At 39.0% G+C, this 18,945-nt stretch overlaps 1 protein-coding gene and 1 long non-coding RNA gene across 2 annotated transcripts in view; one reads left to right on the forward strand and one right to left on the reverse strand.

Moving 5' to 3' along the window:
• The window catches only part of EXOC4 (exocyst complex component 4), a 698,176-nt gene that overhangs the window by 324,715 nt on the left and 354,516 nt on the right, over nucleotides 1-18,945 (forward strand). The gene's annotated exons all lie outside the window — the stretch shown is intronic.
• LOC116664811 lies at nucleotides 10,225-17,155 on the reverse strand. The gene is made up of 3 exons (XR_004321270.1): nucleotides 17,001-17,155; nucleotides 15,149-15,153; nucleotides 10,225-10,234 (listed from the first exon to the last, which is right to left on the reverse strand). It is a non-coding gene; the product is annotated as an uncharacterized LOC116664811 (long non-coding RNA).

The following is an 18,945-nucleotide window of genomic DNA, read 5'->3' on the forward strand; positions in this document are numbered from 1 at the left end:
TACATTTTTTCAGATATTATTTGGTGGATGGTGAGTAACTACTGAGAAAGAAACCAGTTGCTCTTTTAAATATAATTAGTAACCCCAGCCTCGAAGTTTGCATTTGGTTGTGATGATGCCTGTGGCATGCCCTCTGCAAAGACAAGACAGGGAAGATGGATGCATTTCTAATGCAATCAGAAATCCCCTCTATAATTTAAATATATTAGCATATCCTGAGAAAGCTGGTGTTTGAATGTCCTTAAGATAACTCAAAGTCTCTCCTGAACAAACATGATTGAATTTCTTGCGGGAACGCATTAAGGCAGCAGGCATGGTCCTTAATGGATCAATGCTGTCTACGCTCATTATCACAGGAAACTCCAGGAAAACTACCACTGAAGTCATAAGGAGTCAGTTTATTGATGCAGTCCTAGTGATTTTGCTTGGGTTGCTCACATCCAATTTGCCTCCCAAAGTTTGATGCCGTGCAAACATTGCACTTCTGGAATGTTAATATTGTTTCCTACCTAGACCCAGAAAGAGTAATGAGTATACATCTTGAATCCTTATATTTGGAGTTACATACAAGAAAGTAAATAATAGTTTTGAAACATGCTGAGTTCTAGGAATGTTAGGGTAATACAGGGTGGCATTGATCATCCAAGTGTCCATTCTGGGTGTCATTTCTGCAGTCTGCTTGTGTATTGTAAAGGTCTCAGTCAACTCAAGTAAGTAATGACGAAAATAACCAATATTATTGAACCCTAATGATATACGCAGTTACATCATGGTGTTTTATCAGTGCTTAACATGTTCTGTGTAATTCAGTCTACACGGCAACTCTATGTGGTAGGGATCGTTATTATCCCCACTTTATAGGTATGGAATGTGAGGCATGGAGTTGAAGTAGCTGGACCAAGATCACACTACTGCAAGTGGAGGGGCCAGGATTCAAGCCCAGGCAGAAGTACCCCAGAGCCCTAGTTCTTACCTCTACTCTGTATTTCAAGGGTGCACCTCCATTCAAAACTCTTAAAAGAGAAGGTTTCTCAGGCTCTAGGACTCTTTCACGGGAGTTGTTACTAAACATAATTCTCTTAGTGGGTTGGAACAAGTGAGTTTTCTGTTAAAAAAAAAAAAAATTAAGATGGAAACACACAATATGACCAGCTCTGAGTCCCAGAGACATCGCAGGCCAGGTCAAGATCAGAACCTCAGAGTACTTTGTTGTGGTGGTCTAGTCTGATCACTATGCCCTTCTCTTGTTTTGCTTCTGGAAGATAAGTATCTGAAAGTAGGTGGGCTGACTTAGAAGAAAACTTTATGAATTTAACTGGTTCATTTAGATGTAATTATTTACAGAACTTAAGAACTTTTTAAATAGAAATTTACCCAAGGTAAAATTTCAAGCCTATTTAGAATATAATTTAATTTATATAAAGGAAAATTTCTCAACATGGATCAGGGATGTTTCTGTTGCAGAAAAGAATTAGTCCTTGGATATTTTTAGAATAGAACATTGTGGTCTTCCTGTTAGCTTGGAATCTTGATATGAAGTGAAAGGAAAACTTGCAAGAACCTTTTGCTACCTGCAGGAATATCTTCTTGATAAATGTTCTCTATTGGCATTATCTTCTGGGAAGCATGCATCCCCTATATTTTGTGCCATTACATTATTTCTCAAATGACTTCTGCCATTGTGGGCTCTCCTTTTTTTCAATGAGCATTATTCTCAAATATTTTAGTCTTTGTGATGCTCTTAGAAATTGCCTTTAAACATATAAAGCTCTGAATGTATATGATGTATTCCTTGTTCCTTATTTATTTTATTTTATTGAAATATAGTCAGTTACAATGTGTCAATTTCTGGTGTACAGCATAATGTCCCAGTTGTACATATATATTTATTTATATATATACACACACATACATACATACATATATTCATTTTCATATTCTTTTTCATTAAAGGTTATTACAAGATATTGAATATAGCTCCCTGTGCTATACAGAAGAAATTTGTTTTTTAATCTATTTTTATATATAGTGGTCCAGGTATGTGACTGCATATTCCTTATTTTAAAGCAGGATAATAGAGAAGGAGTCCAAAAAAGAGAGGGAAACAGTTCTGATGTGCTCAGGCCATGTATTTGTGTCATCGTGCTAAATCTAACTCTTATGTTAGGAAGAATGGAACCACATATGTATTTATTTGGAAAACTTTGAGTAAATGATTAGCAGTTTGTTTCAGAAACTTCATAGATTTTTTAAAAATTCACTTGTTCATTTCATATTTATGCTTTTCTGACAAGAATGTGAGATGGCTGATTAAATACAGTTGGCCCCTGAACAATGCAGAGGTTAACTCACCTATACCTTGTAGTCAGCCCTCTGTAGCTGAGGTTCCTCTGCCTACTTAGATCCAGCCAGCCTTGCTCTGTGTAGTATTGTGGTATTTACTATGGAAAAATAGCCTTGTATAAGTGGACCTGCACATTTCAAACCCATGTTGTTCAAGGGTCAACTGTATTTTGCTTCAGGAGCAGTTGAAAACTGAAGTTGTAGGGAAACAATGCCAGAAACAATTTATGAAAGAGAGGTATTTAATTTTGCTGATTCATTTCTCTTAATCTACCTGTGCTTTTCCTTCCCATGCCTTAAAAATTAGGAAGAGCGAGAAATGAAAGGAATGATTTTCCTCTATGGTGGATTGCAATGAATATTGAGTAGACCTTTTTTTGTCAGTGTTCCACTCATAAGGGAAAAATCAGTTTAAATTTTAAAATTTAGCTTAGCATTTTCTTAGGCTTATTATTTTAAAATAATCCCCCTTCCTCTTTTGAAAGTAGTGATACTGCCAACCCTTTTATAATTTCTTCCTAATGTTTGCAAAAAATCCCCCTGTGGTTTTTTTCTGTTCCTGTGGAATTTCTCATCTCCAGATATTGACAAAATCATTAAAGAAGCCCGAAGCTTCATGATTTCTTTTCCAGCACCACTTCCATTGCTCTTTATCATTCCGTTTAGTTATGTTTCATCTAGTTTTCAGTATGTGACAGGGTTCATATCCCAGCCAACTGGAATTAATTTGATAGCTAAGCATTTCACAAATTGGCTCTGTAGTATACTCTGCCAGATCCTGCCATGTGGGAAACATTACTAGTTTTTTACCACCGAAGATTATTTATAACTTGACTTCTTCCATGCTCATTTGTGTTTCTGAAGAAGGCAGGGAGGGGTGTGCCTGCTCTGAGTGTCTCTTTTGGCTTTCCTCCATGTAAACCTCCCTAATGCTTTCAATCAGCACCTTCTGTGTCTTTCCCTTTGAGCAGGAGGAGGAAGATGGAATTGCTCCGAATGCCTTGCCTTGCTTCTCAGCAAGAGAATGCTCTCAGAAGCTCTGGTGTTACTCCAGCCTCTCTCTGTCCCTGCCCATTAGTGGGTTGAGAGGGTATTGAGATCAAGAGTGTGGTTTGGTGGTGAAACTATTGGAATGGATCTCAGTAAATAATTTTTTAAGAGCTTAGTCCTTAGAAGGGATGCTGGACTGAATGGGAAACTCTTGAATATTATATTACTACTTTGGGGAGAAGTAATTTTAGCTAAATATTTCAGGAGTAAAGGAGAGAATGTGTTTCTAAGATTGGGTTACGTTCCAGATTTTTGCCCTTTTGTAAGTATCCAAAATGCACTTTATTACTCTGAACCAGCTTAGAATGCACTATTTTATTTGACCATTTTTCCTTTATCAGTTTGATAATTTAATTTTATGGCCAATATATGTTCCCTGGCTGAGAGATTTCCCTCACATGGAATGATTAGCAATCGTGTGTGAAATGATTATGTGGAAACATTACTGGCGAATTACTGCTTGTCTAAATACTGTATGTTTTCACTTGAGAACATTGGCTCTGGAATGTATTTCTGGCACTGTGAAGGGAAAAAAAAAGTCTTGATGTTAAAATGCAGCCAGAATTTAATTTGTGAAATGGAGCTTTAAACTCGGTTGTTCCTCCCACTGGCAACAACTTCAAGTTGCTTATTATTTCCTTTCTAGAATAAAAATTACCCTTTAAGACTACTTAGTCATATTTTTAATCTTCAAATTGGCATTTTCTTATATAAAGTGCCAAAACTTTATACAGCCCATGCTGGCGTCTGTGTCTTACATAACATCTAAATTATAAATTCTAATTAGTACCACTTAAAGCTAATGGAGTGGCCATTTCAAGGTCCCTTACTACAGTGATTATGCCTTGGAACGGGGCAGCGAATTTGTTTTTTTTTTTTTTTTTTGGTGGAGATACTGAGGATTGAACCTAGGACCTTGTGCAGGCTAAGTATGCTGTCTGCCACTGAGCGATACCCACTCCCCACTGGAAATGAATCTTATGCTAAGATTTTATACTAATAGTTCTAGTTGACTTCTCAGGCAGTGTTGAAGCCCAATTGGAAATAGTATTCTTATCATAAATACACTCAATAACCTACCCTGCCAGATATTTGCTGTTGGGGGGATTAAGGCTAATCTGTAAAATAACTGTAGTAGAAGAAATCCAAAGAGGGAGAAAAGCCAGGAGGCATATTCTTATTGTGTAGGTTATTTTATTCTACCATAGAAAGAAGTTTTTCATTTTAGCTTGTAAATAAACCTTTCTTACTGTTGAGATTGGTCATTTTCATTTCTGGAATGGACACTGCTTATGTAATCCCCGAAGAAAGGAAAAAAGAGGGGAAGGTGATTTCTTTGCTGGTTTAATTATTAGGACCATAAAGTGTTCTTGGAATATGTCCTAAGTACTCCCCCTGTGAGAGAAGAAAAAAATTGAAAGAAGTCATTCACCACATTTCCCTCCTTTTTGCCCCGAAGAGGGCCTCAGGGTTCTGTACTAAAAAGTCACTTTCTCATCAATCCCAGCATTTGATGTAGATAATTGACAGCATGCATGGAGACTTAGTCTTATTAGGGTGTAGGCCAAGGAAGACATCATAGCCAAGAACTTCAAAACTCTGAACTGAAGCAGGAACTTTCATTCAAACTTGAATAAATACAGAGGAAAAGGATGATATAGCTTCCAAAAATTAAAAATCAAAACATGATTTAAAAAAATCAACACCTATAGACTCTCAGCACTGCAGATTCTGTGTTTGTTTTGAATTGAACATTTTCAGAAAAACATCATGATTCATTAGTCTGAAAAATTATTGTGTTATCATAAGAAAAGGATTGTTGACTCTAAAAGAAATGGGCTTTGGATCACTTATAATATGAATTAGCCTCCTAGCATTAAACGGTAGTGTGAAGATACAGATTGCTTGTTCACTGAAGAGAATGATTTTAAATATTAATCTGAGGACTTCTCTCTGATACCAGAATTGCCCACAAGGACCTTAATCTGTAACTTTAAAACCCTAGTAGGCAGATACTGTTTAGTAGATTGATTCTCATTAGTAAATAAGAGATAAACAGAAAAGCTGGTTGGTTTCCTTTTCTAGGTAATTTGGCTATAATGGTGATGGTTTATAACAGCCATCTTCCCTATGACATTCACAGCTAATAGTCTCAGTGTAGACACAAAGCTACCAGCATAAGCATTTATGATAGATGGATGTATTTTTTTGAAATGAGTATGTAGGGGGAAAAAAGTGAACCGCAATTACTTTCTCAAATAGCCTAAAGGTAGAGGATATTTTTAATGAAGATAAGTGGCACTTGGTGGAGAGTTTTTGCTTTGGATTACCCCCAAATAAATTGAGTGCTACATACTGATGGAGTGCAGTTTTCTTTCTCGCTTTTTTTTGGTTCTTAGGAAAATAGAAGCTCTGTAATTTGTCTTTAATGTAATATAGAGATTATAGTGCTTTATTTGCTAAACAATTGTTTAAAAAAAATCTCAGTTCTGTTTAAACCACTTAGAGGGAATGGAGCAAAGGGAAGGAGCAGAGAGTGACAAAAGAACATTAAAGAAAAAAGAAGAGAATGGCATGGTTCCAGAGAGGAGGAGAAACAGTGGGGAAGGCGTGGGACCGGGTTCAAGGAGGAGACCTAGTAAGAGAGAAGTGGGAACAGTGTGGCCGCTGTTGGGGTAGAGGCAGCCCCAGGACCAAGGGCCTTCAGTGCCTCTTTTTCAGCCTCAGAGCAATTGACTGCTTTTACTTTTTTAAATGAAGTTTGGACTGTTTCTCCACCTCCAAACTCTCGTTCATAATACTCATTTTTACTTACAGATAGAAAAATAAAAATAGATTTTGTGGCGTTTTCCTAAAAACTCACAGGCCAGGTACTCTATGAATGTGGACCACTTGTGGACTTAAATATTAACCCTGCTTTTCCTGGTGAAAAGAAGAAAAACAGAGTAAAAATGACCAAGACAAAGAAATCTGAAAATTGAAAACTATAAATAACAACGTCAATGCTCACTATTTTCTAATTTCCTAATTAGGGTGAATTTTAGGAAGCAAGCAAAATGAGTGAGTGAGATTGTGTCCTTTCAGGGTTTTGAAACCTGAAGTTACATATTTGCATCCTTTTTTTTTTAAAACATCTTTTTATTGAGTTATAGTCATTTTACAATGTTGTGTCATATTTGCATCCTTAATGGAGCAGTAGTTTGTAGTAGTTCCTGTAGATTTGGACAGGCCTGAGGGGAGCTTCTAATGAAACTTCAGAGAGGAAGGAAAACGTTATTAAAATTACCAATAATAATGTTTTATATTTGTGAGTAGATATTATACTTTCGGATTCTTTATGACATGGAATTGGTCTGGAATCCAAAAACCATAACTCAGTTTTCAGAAGCTTTTCTTCTCCTTCCCTAGAGGCTGAGGCAAGGGTTCCCTAGAACCCTCCATGTTCGCCAGGGTTGGACTCTCTCAACATCCTGGCCAGTCACAGCTGAAAATGCCCGCCGTATCAGCACACCCTTTCATTTGTAAAACTGTGTCTCAGAGTCATTTTTCGAAGGGTGTACAAGACTGCTCTGTACTGTTTTTGCACTGTTTTTCTTTGGCACCCAAACACAGCCTTCATTTATCTTTTGGGACTTTCTCCTCTGTGGCAGGTTCACAGGGCAAGTACCTCCTCTAATCTGTTTTTCTCTGGGTCTTCAGTTCTGGAAACATCCCCTCATTCCTTGTCAACTCTCCAAAGCTCAGCAACTACCTTTCCCTGGATAGCTGGATTTTCTTCTCTGTATAGCTCCGTTTTCCTCTCTTGACAGATAAGAGAAAGGAAACCTGACTTTATGAAGATTTTTCTGTTGTCACTCTCCAAAGAACTTTGCGATTTCTGAAATTCACAGAATTTGAAGTGAACAGACTAGAGCTGTGTGAGAATGGGGTGCTCTCTGTTCGTAGCTCTTGTCTTGGTGTTTGATAGTGGTGGGAGGGGAAAGGCATGAGCGGGCCCAGGATGGCAGAGAATTCAGGGCTGGAGGAATTCAAGTTCTGTTAGGCAGGGTGAATAGGAGGTAATTAAGAAACCTAGTTGGAAAGATATAGGCAATCATGGGAAGAAATGAGTTTCCTCCTAGAGATCATGTATTTTTTTCCCCTTTGGGACTCATAAAATGGGGTTTCTAATATATGGAGGTTTTTTTCTAATAAGAAATCAAGTAGTGAGCTGGGCGATGTCTGTCATCCCGGCACTGGTTCTATGCATGCGTGAATAAGAGTTTATAAAAATCAATCCTGCACAAAAGAATATGCCTTAGTAGGAATTTAAAGGAGTACCTTTAGCTCATTAGAATTCTGAGAGTTGTGAGTGAGTTTAGCCCTGAAGGCAGAAATACTGTTGAGATTCAGGTGGTTGAGTCAAACCATCTAAGTTCCGTTTTCCATTTTAGTTACTGAATTTCAAGAAGTCTCAGTTTTTGCATCTGTAAAACAGGAATAATACCATGAGCTTAAGAGGATTTTTAGAAGATGAGCAGATATACTTAAACTACTTAGAACTGTACTCGAAACATAGTAAGGTCTCAATTAATGATATTTCTAGAGGTGGTTATAGTAGAAACTGAAAGTGGACAGTTAAATGGATTACCATTTTTAGATGATGATGGGATATATTCCTCCTGTGCTGAAGTAGGGAGGACCTGGAGAAAGATCACTTGCTCTTAAATTATTTAGGGCTGAATGCTAAGCTATACTGGCCAAGATAACATCTTGGGCACTTTCCTACTAATACGTAGAATATGCTGCCTATGCGAAGATCATAATGAAATTGGAGATTGGAAGAAATAGTTAAACTATACAAAGTATGTAGCTGCAGTAGGGAGAATTATCTTGAAGTTCTAAATACATATACTAAGAGGGTAACAGTAGCCCCCTCAAACACAAAAAAGCGCTAGTAAAATGATGAATGATCGAATAATTAAAATAATGGGGCAAATGAAATGACAGTAGGATATAGATGAAATTAGCCCTTGTAGACATGTTTACATTAAACCAATTCGTTGTGCAGACTGTAGTGAACCTCATGGAGTAAAAAGATAGGCAGCAGCCTATTTTAAAATGTTTCCATCTTCCGCAGACAATATTTCTGAAAATAACAAGAGCTGCAGTTATTTGAGTTGACTGAATCAGGCCCGACTCTATAGTATGATGTGTCCAAATTAGTTAACACCAACTAGAATATTGTGAAATTATATAGTACATTTTTTAATGATTTCTTTGAAAGTTTTATATAATCTTCACCTATATTTTACTTTTGATGTCCAGTTTTAGGAGTTAAGTCATGGAAAGGGGGAAGAATTTCTGATTTGGGGACTTAAAAAGAATTTAGAAGAGTGTTTCAAATAATAGATGACATTTAAGGGGAAAAAATAAACCCCATTCATCTAATTTAACTTGTGCTGTGAAGATGTGAAGACAGCCAAGGAGATCATCAGAAGTGGCAGGTATTATTTCTTGGTTTTTTGTTCTTAGTCTAGTAAGGTAAAATGGCATTTCCTCTAGGAAATGAGGCATGGTTAAAAAACAAAAATGTAAGTCATGCCAACTGCATCATGATAGTTGTTGCTGACCACTTCTGTCGTATTAACTTAATGGTAATGAATGAATTTCAGCAAAAGAGAGTCACTGCCATCAATTTCTTTCTGCTCATAATTAATATTCACCCCTAAAAAGAGACTGCCGTTCATGGTTATTAAGAGGTTCTTAGAGTTTTGTTACTGAGAGCATTTTTTAGCGTGGTTTTTAAAAATCTTTGAAAATTGTATATTAATCTATCCCAGACCCCGACAGACACAATTAAATTTCAGTGATGTTCCAAATTTTTAAATATATTTTCACTAAAGAGGGTCATTATACTTTTAACATGAGTCATAGTTGTAAGCAGAAATGATCTTCCATTTCCTGAGCATATTATTTCTTGGGGGTATAAGTTTCTTCTCATCTAACAAGAGTCACATTTTTTAGACATCAGTGTGGCTCCTGCCTTGGTTGAGTGTGGAATCATCATTGGGAGATAACTGAATGGTAATGAGGCTATGTGGGAAAACTTGGAACCAAGAGAGGTGTGGCGTTTTTTAATGCATCTTTTAATGCTCTGCATTGGTTTGAGCTTTCAGAAAAATCAAGTCATGGTCTTCGCTTTTAGGCACTTTGTACTACTTCCAGGAGACCAGTACCTTGGCTGTGGCCTCTGCAGACCGATAGGGATAAAACAGACGTGCATGTCACTCCCAGGCCTCGCTGTGCTCACGGGCTAGTGGGGGAGCTCCGCAGTCCTGAAGGAAGCAGCTGAGTGCCCGAAGGCTGGGAGAATAGAGTAACCCAGCACAGCCTTTGAGAGTCAGAGAAGTCCTCCTATAGTAAGAGATGTGCTAAGACCTGGAGGATGAGCCGTGCTCAGTCAGGAGTGGAGGGAGAACTTACCTGTCAGAGTAGGGCATGTGCAGAGGCAGGGAGAAAGGGGAGGAGGAGAGATCCACACACATCCGTGAGGACTCTGCGAGTCTGCGACCTTGACTGTCAAGTTCAGGGATTTCCTGGTACCACCACCAGACTGCGCTGGTATGAACTGCTTTGGTCATTAGCCCTTGCTATTCCTGACTATGACTTGAAAATGCCCCCCACATGACCCTCCCGGTGTGTTTCTAGGGCCTTACAGAATCCCAGTGGGTTAAAAATTATTTTCATCTGCCCTATGTTTAAAATTCAGGGAAGATTTTTTTCCGGTTAAGATAAATGAGGGGAGAAAAGGCTATTATTGGGGCTGGTTTCTCCAGGACAGAAGCAGCTGTGGTCTTCCCTCTAAGAAAACTGCCCTCCAATCATTAGCCATTAACTATCCATACTGTGCTGTAAGGTAGACTTAGCTCCACAGTTTTTTGTGTGACATTGGGCAGGTTGTTTAATCTCGGTGTCTTCAGCTTTCTGTTTCACAGAGTTGCTGAGGTTTATGTAAGTACTCAGTAAGTGGTAACTGTGACCTAACAAGCTGCTAAGTAAGTATTCAGGATGCTGAACGAGCCTTGTCATCTAGCCTTCTTTAGGGAGAAGTGACTGCTTTTGTATTGTTACTTGAATTTCCTCCTCTTTTTTTTTTTTTCCTCCAAAGCAAAAATGATTGCTTTTTATGGTTCTGTTTGATACTTTTGCAGTGTTTGTCAAAGGGTCTGCCAAGAACCACCTGACTCAGTACCAGCAGGGGAGTTTATTAAAAAGGTGGATTCCTGGTCCTTACTTGGACCTGCTAAATCAGAACTCTGGGCGTGGTGTGGGGGATCCACGTGCTAAACGGCTCTAAGTGGGTGGTTCCCACCTAATAGGCTCCTAACCTATTGGGATCACATGGTCTCACTGACTTCCCATTTAGAGCTACATTAAGGAAAGGTAGCGATCACCTTCCTGTTCTTTTTATCGTATGAACTTTCTTCAACTTCGTTTCTGAAGAAACTGTCTTGCCTTACTTGAGATGGAGAAATGGCGGTTTACTTGTTTAGCAGCCTTCTTTTACACGGATTTCTTCAGAAATAAGTAAGATATGACTCAACTGCCTCTGGATACGTCCTCTTTTACTAACACCCATTTCTCGAAAACTCAAGCAGCTAACACCTGTCTGCTACCAACCTTCAGTAAAATGCAGTTAGTAATGTGCTCTCCCGTTTCCAGTCGTAGGGTTTGTTACTGCCCTTGGGCAGTATGTTCAGGACTCACAGCCTGAATGTTAATAGTGAAGTGAAAGAGGACTGAAACTTCTGCGCATGTTTTCATTAATTTTTTTTTTTTTTTTGCAGCCTTGAATTGATTGCTTCCCTTCCCCCAAAGCACACCCAATGTGACCCTGATTTAGTGTGGCTTAATCAATAAACTGCAGAATGGCTAATTTGTTTCCAGTCATTTCTTTACAGAGTGTTTTCCAAGCACAGGTGAATATGGGAAAACTACTGCCCGTGAGCTAGAGTGGAGGGAAATGTGGAGGCAGAGATAGACAGCTGTGCGCCCGTGTTTACTGCAATAATTTTTTAAAAAAAGAATAAACAGAAAGGGAGAATGAATGTTTGTAAAGATGCCCTCTCTCTCTAAAATATTGTTTCTGCCACATTATGTGAAAGATGTCTTGATAACAGGCATGTAGCACTTTAATGCCTGTTGTTTTTGTTTTGTGTTGCTCTCTGTAAGCCATGGAAAAGATAAATTCCGTCCTGAATGGGCCTGGTGGAACTCTGTAAATTTTAAAAGCATCCAATCAGGAGAATATCAAACCTTTGAGTGCAATTTAATGTTTTCCTCTTTCTTTTTTTATTCTCTCAACTTTGTTCCTTTTGATTACTTGATGGGAAGATCTGATGCCAGTTTTAGTCTGTGGGGATAAGAACATAATAAATACCTCATTCAAGTTGAGTGCAGAACTGGATGGAAAGGGGGGTGCATGGAGATGTGCCGCCACCTGCAGAAGTCGCCCACACACAGCTTGGGGAGGGAACTGCTGCTGTTCATTTCTTAAGCCCCAGCTGTGTATCAACTACTTTTCATGTGGCTTGTCTTAATTCTTCTAACAGCCATTTGATTTTAAAAATCAGGAGTCTGAGAAAGATGCAAAGTGATTTGCTCAAGGCCATAGAACAGAGCACCATGTGAATTTTAGACTTGGACTCATGTTTGTTTGGCGCTAAGTTCTGTTTGTTTATCAGCATGCCACTCAGTCCAGCCAGGGTATCTGGGGGTTTAGGAGGGGTAGTGAGAGCCCTGCAAGAGCAGAGGGATTCAGCAGCATCCTTGAGAGAGAGGGATAACGGACTGCAGCCCCCATCACATACACGTCCTTCCAAGTCTCTGCTGCTCCGTGTTCCTGGAGCAGCTGTATATTCAAAGAGCGAGGCGCTCAGTGGGAGTTAACACTTTAAGAGCTGCTTTTGGAGGGAAAGAAACACAAAATCACAGTGAACCCTATACCCATCCTACTATGTTTAGTCATTGAGGAATTCTGTACATTTAGTAACTACCTCCAACACCTGAGCCCTAGTGGTGGTCGGCCCCCTTCTTCTGGGCAAATGTAAAAGATTGTAGCTACAAAGAATGTGCAAAACTCACGCAGAAATGGTAAAATACTCATTTTATTGGCCCTGTGGATATGTTTTCTTAGCTACTTAATGGTTAGGAGCTATGTATTTGTGAAATAAGAGAATTTTAATGGCAATGAGAAGCTAAGTTTCAGAGCAGATTATTGGTAACTTGAGGTTTTGACAACACATAACAGAATATCCATTAAAAAAATTAGCAGTGAGCTCCCTATCCAGCAGGAGTTTGTGTGACGACATACTTAGAATGTTCTTGTAGGTGAGAATGGGACAGGTGTAGGTGCTAAGTGTTCTGTTAGTATTTCTTCCAAGACAGTTCTTAGCAGGATAGGGTACAGTATTTGAAAATGAAATGATTTGTTATTTAAAAGATACTCATGTCTACAAGTTTTTTAGAAAAGGAAGATATCCTTAGAAGCATGGGGTTCTGATGTTCCCTGTGACATTTCCTGGACCAGTGATTCTTGACAAGGGTGGGGATGACTGAGTAAATAAATGTGCTGTTTTATTAATAAAAACTGTAAGAATGAAATTTGAGCAGAGGCAAAGAAAATAGAATAATATAGTTGTAGAAGGAACAGGCCAAAGAGATTGTGAAACACCTTCTAGACATTCTTACCGTTCCAAGTTACGTTTCTGTTACTGAAAGACTATTTTAGTCATCACTCTCCTAGGCTAATGTTTATGGAATGATTTGCTATAATTGACTCACTAATGATACAAGAGTAGGTCTTCTCTCATCTCTGATTTTCCATAGTTATTTTGTCTTTGGTTCACAAAGAGCTTGAGGGAGCCAAATGACTAATTCCAGTAGGCAACAGAAATTTGACTTGAAATGAAAAGAGGCTGGAGCTAGGAATTTTTGTTTGAGAGTCACAACAGTAGCCAACAATTTTTGCCTGCTCAATTTGTGCCAGTCTCCATAATGAATCTTTCATAAGTCAGCTCATCTAACCTTCACAAAAACCTCACAAAAACTCTCTGAAGCAGGTAGTATTAATACCACATTTGACAGATGAGGAAACTGGCACAGATAAGATTTTTGTGGTTTGCCGTCAGTTGTACAACTAGTAATTTTTACAGTGAGATTCAAACAGAAATCTTGGTGATGCTTAAATCCAAGCTCTTAATCCCTGTGGTATTTTGCATAGAAGTGATTTTTAAGCCTTGAATATAGGTGAAAGCTGAGGTCAGTTTAATCTTAGAACATGCCTTATTCAGAGGATGACGGAAGTGATGAGATAGCAAAGGACGTAGAAAGCCAGTTAGGGAAACCATGCAAGAGTGTTTAGAGGAGGAGAAAGTTATTTTAAACGGCCGCAGAGAAATCAAAAAGAAGAGAAAGAAATTATTAGATATAGAGATTACATGTCTTTGGGAACTTTGCCCCGAGCAGTTTGAGTAGCCCATTTAATCATATCTCAATATGCCATGCATTTTTGAAGCTTAGGATTAGTTTCCTCAGTGATTATCCTCAGGTATTTGGTCTAGGATACTAATAGTTTTTAACATTTTTTTAGCATGTGAGAACCCATGTGATACTTCCTTCATTTCTTTGTCCCATTCCATCTTTCCTCCTAAATGAATCAAAAAGTACACATATAAAACAGAGAGGAAAAAAAGCAACATGGTATCTGCCTTACTGAGAACAGGAACAGGAGAATTTTTGTTTTTTTATCTTGCTTAAGAAGACTTACTGAGAAGTAATAGGTACAAGATGGCAACAGGTGATGTGCTAAATGTATTAGGTGACTCTATTTAGAGTGAGATTTTCTCTGCCTTTTACTAAGACCTCAAAACATTTCACAGACATGCTGATTTCTCATAAATAAAATATGACATGTAAGGCTGTTAATCCCCCCCCCCCTTTTCTTTTGGTAATAGAGAAATTGAGAAAGGGGTGGCATGGAACAAACAGAACCCAGTTTCCCATTTCTCTGCATTCTCTCCTGGTCTGCACTTTTCCTGCTGGTAGGGACAAAGTGCTACCACTATTGTGACCAGCTACTTTGACATGTTACTAAACCTGTCTGTGGTATTTAATGCGGCTAATCTCTCCCTCCTCCTCTGAAGACTTTCTTCGCTTGGCTCCTGGGACCACACACTCTTCTAGTTCCTCCCACCTCATTAGCATCTCATGAGTTTTTTCCTCACCCACTGACCTCTTAGCCTGTAGTATCCTGGGTTTAGTCCTTGGCCACCTTCTCTTTTTTGATCTACACTCACTTCCCTTGTGAGTTCATCTCATCCTACAGCTTAAAATATCTTTTCAAGCTGTTGACTTCCAAATTGATATCTCCAGCCTGTGGACTTCTCCAGTGAACTCCAGCCTTACATGTTTTTCAGCTTACTTGACATTTCTGTGTCTGTGTTGTATGGGAATCTCAAATTTAAAATGTCCCCAACTGAGATCCCAGTATTTCACACCATCTGTTCACCAACTGCTGCCCCTTAGTCATCCCCATTTCGATAAATGGCAGCACCATTGTTCCAGTTGTTCAGACCAGAAATCTAGGAGTCATCTCTTTTTGTCACACCCAGAAGCAATCCATCAGCATATCCTATTGGTTTTTCAAAAAAATACCCAGCATCTAACCACTGCTCACCACCATTGAAAGTACTCCCTTGGTCTATGCCACCACCATCTCTTGCTGGGATTCGTGACCTAACTGGTTTCATGCTTGATCTCTTGATCTCCTCCCTTTAGTCGTAGTGATCCTGTTAAAATGCAAGTCAGGTCATATAAATCTCTCTAATGGCAATTTCATGCAGAGTAGAACCCAGAATTCTTTACGATGGCTTACCAAGCCCCACGTAATGTGCCCCTACCAGTTGGTACTGAGTGCATTTCCTACAGCCCTCTCTGTGGATCACTTCCTCTGGCCCCGCTGGTGTCCTTGAACTTTTCCTTCAGCCTTTGAACAGTAGTTCTTCCACCCGATGTCCCTGTGCATCACTACCTTCATACCTCTGGAGCTCTTGTCAAATGGTACCATCCCAGTGACGCCTTCTCGAACTGTCTTATTTAAAATGATAATATGCCCTACTTTTTGCTCTTCGTTTCCCTTTTCACCATCTGTGTACTTTATCTTTAATCTGGCTTATTGCCTATCTCCTCCCACAATGAATGTAAATTACATAGGGGCAAGGATTTTTGTCTCTTTTGTTCATTGTTATTTCCCTGTCACCTAGAATGGTGCCTGACGCATGTTATGCCCTCAGTTAAGGTTTATTGAGTGAAAGAATGAAGTTTCAGAGCCTAAAATTGAGTTGTGGAGTCAGGGTATGTAAGTAAATGTGGGTCTGTGAGTAAAATTTTTCTCCTGGTTTCTGAGCTCCAGCCCCAAGATGACAGTTACCTGCCTCTGAGCACCCAGGTCTCTGTCCCTGTGAACAGCCATTGCCTGGTAGAGCCAGTGTGATGGGAGAGGCATATGTTCCCATCTCCAATTCTGTAGAGTCCCTTTGGCCCAGAGTGGTTTCAATATGCTACCCTACAAAGGCAAACAAATCCAGAGACCTTAGCCTCTGCTGCGTTAGCTCAAGATAAATCTATGCAGAGTTCACGGAAGGGAGCAGACAACTGCATTAAGCTGTATCATGATGAGCACTGACGACCGTGACAAGATGGGCCTCTGTGCGCTCAGTGCCATGTGGGGTGGGGACTTCTCCTTTTTGATAACGGTAATGAGACAGAACAAAACCACACCCAGAGAGGCGATGAAACAGCCTGCAGGCCAAGTTCAAGGGGATTTTCATGGTGCCTCTCTGTCTTTCCTTTCCCCTTCCGTAGGCGCCTGCATCCGGATTGTAAAAGGTACAGATGCTGTTGGAAGCGGTGGGGGACTCTGCTGTTTTACATAGAAATACGCTGCTCTCTATTCTCAGTCTCAGCCTGGTGTAGTTCGTTTCCCTTCCTGCAGCATATGCGTTGTCCTGCAAATTGTTAAATTCGGTTTTTTCGCTCCTTGCTATTTGTGCTTATAGACACTTGTACCTTTATCTTAGTGAGCCATACTGATTGATCCCATTTTCCGTCATTCTTTCCCATTCGTAATTTAAGTGAGGAGCTTGTTAACTAGGTGTGCTTCTCCTCCCCGTTTGACTTTCACATGGTTAGCTTAGTGGTCTTGGGTAAATTAGTTACCTTTTTCTGTTGCACATGATTCTTATGAGGATCAAATGCATATGGATAAATACGCTTTATAAACTACGGTAGACATTTAAGTTAATGATGCCAGTGTGGATGTTAGACCAGTTGATCTCTAAGACTCCTCTTATTTATAGAACTAAATTATTCTAAGACTTCCCAGAGCAGTCTTTCTAGTATATTCTGTAAACTTAGGTAATTGGGATATATAAATATAAATATTTCATGTTCGCCTCTTAGAAACCATAGGTTTTGCATATGTATATCTATAATCTTCATGATCGTATATAGTCTGGTCTGGCCTGGGACTTTTTAAAAAATCTGTTCAGGATGTCAGTATGAACTACACATCCTGGATTTTCAGCGTTTGCTTCTCAGATAATCAGAACACATTTTACTCTACTGCAGAATTATTTGACAACACATTTCCTCTCTGCCCTCTGAATCTCCATGGATGATCTACCAAAAAATAGCATCTCCATTTGTTCCTAAATAAAACCCTGATATGACTCTTTTCTATAAATCTAGTTTTATTACCTTCTTCCAAAGTAATTTCTGATAATCAAGCCAGAACCTTTACTTTTGTTTGTTATTTTCAAGCTAGATTCTTGAGAAAGAGGACCAGCTCCAATTTTAGCCTAAGAAGAAAGGATTACAAGGCAAATTTCAAGACCCTAGTTTTGCTGTCTTATCTACTAAATTTGTAAATTCTAGAAATCCATTTACTTTTCAAAAACATTTCTGTTCTTATTTTCAGTGCCAGTTTGTTCCCTTCAGCTTTCCCATATGCGTGACTTTTATGGCCCCATATAAAGTAGAGCACTCTGCCATATTGATTTAATGGTATGTTTCAATAAATTCCCCCTGTTACAGTGCTTGCTCCATACCAGGCAGCCAAAGGGGAAACAGACGGATGTGCTGGTTAACTAATTTTAAAAGAGAAAAAATTTCATTTTCTCCATTCTTTAATGTCATGGCTGTCCTGCCAATGACCTGATCCTGAAATGTATTAGGTTCCCCCTGACATACGTTACAGGAAATAGTGACCTGACCTTTTAAAATTTTTATTAACATTTATAAATTTGTTTTAGTGTATTATGTTGGGAGCCATGATTTTTCTTCAGAATGGATTGGGGTGACTGGTGTACAGATTGATAGCCATGTCATATATTAAGCTGGTGGAGATTTTATAGTGTATATAGATGCTGTCTTTTTATTCTCTTCTCCTACATTTAAGACTTAAGCTCATGAAGATGGTAACATTTAAAATTTTTCTTTAAAGCATTTTACAGACAACTTTATGGAGCCGGTGAGATTTTGATAATTGCCTGATACAACACTGAGGCATAGGTGTTCAACCATTCTTTCATTCAGCCTTTCCTCAGTGCCTGATGTATTCCAGACATTCTTCCAGTCACTTGGGATGTAAGAGTGGTTGCCACAATCCCTGTTCTCAAGTAACTTGCAGACTGATGGATTAGGAACCCCTTGGTATACAGTTAAGGGTCTTATCAAAGATTTTTTTTCTTCCCTGTCTCCACTCTGGGTTTGAAGCCTTGATCTGTACATTTTTAGTTTTTTAAACTATTGTATTTCAGTTCTTCCTAGGAAAGAATCTAATTTGTACATAGTGTGTGGGCAAAAATATTTGTCATAGATTAATAAAGGGCATCTTTTTTTCATGGAGATCATTGAAACTTAGCTGTATCCAGGTCTACTGACTTAGCAATTCTCATCTTTCTCTAAGAAATTGAGCAGTGTGTGGTTTTATGAAAAGGACACCTCTCCCACTACAGCAAACATAGGAGCCAGGTGAGTTGGCATGCTGCCTTTCTAACCTGTTTACCGAAGTAGCATTCATGACGGTGATGATGATTGACACTCCCATCCATCATCTGCCTGTTCCCAAATGCTTCTGAAACATAAATTAAGCCTCCTAACTGCTGAGTGAGTTTGGATTGCTGTTTTGTTTTACAGTAAATATTTGTTTATTTTATAGACAGGGAAATTGAGGCATTGAGCATCTCAGTGGCTAGATAAACAAGTTAAGGGCACTGCTGGGAACCATCAGCTAATGTTTATTGAGCCCGTGTGGAGCAGAGTACTTTGCTGAGCCCTGTGCAGTATATGTTGTTCCTGGCTTTCCCCCTTACTACTCGAGGAAAGTATTGCGGAACCTCTTGGCCTGATTTTACCTTTTTGGTCCTCATGGCAAGCTATTGTTATGATGTTGTACATTTCACTTTTCCACTTGCGTTTTCTCAATACATTTTGCTTTTTACATTAGTA

Source organism: Camelus ferus, chromosome 7, assembly GCF_009834535.1.
Source record: "Camelus ferus isolate YT-003-E chromosome 7, BCGSAC_Cfer_1.0, whole genome shotgun sequence".
NCBI lineage: Eukaryota > Metazoa > Chordata > Mammalia > Artiodactyla > Camelidae > Camelus > Camelus ferus.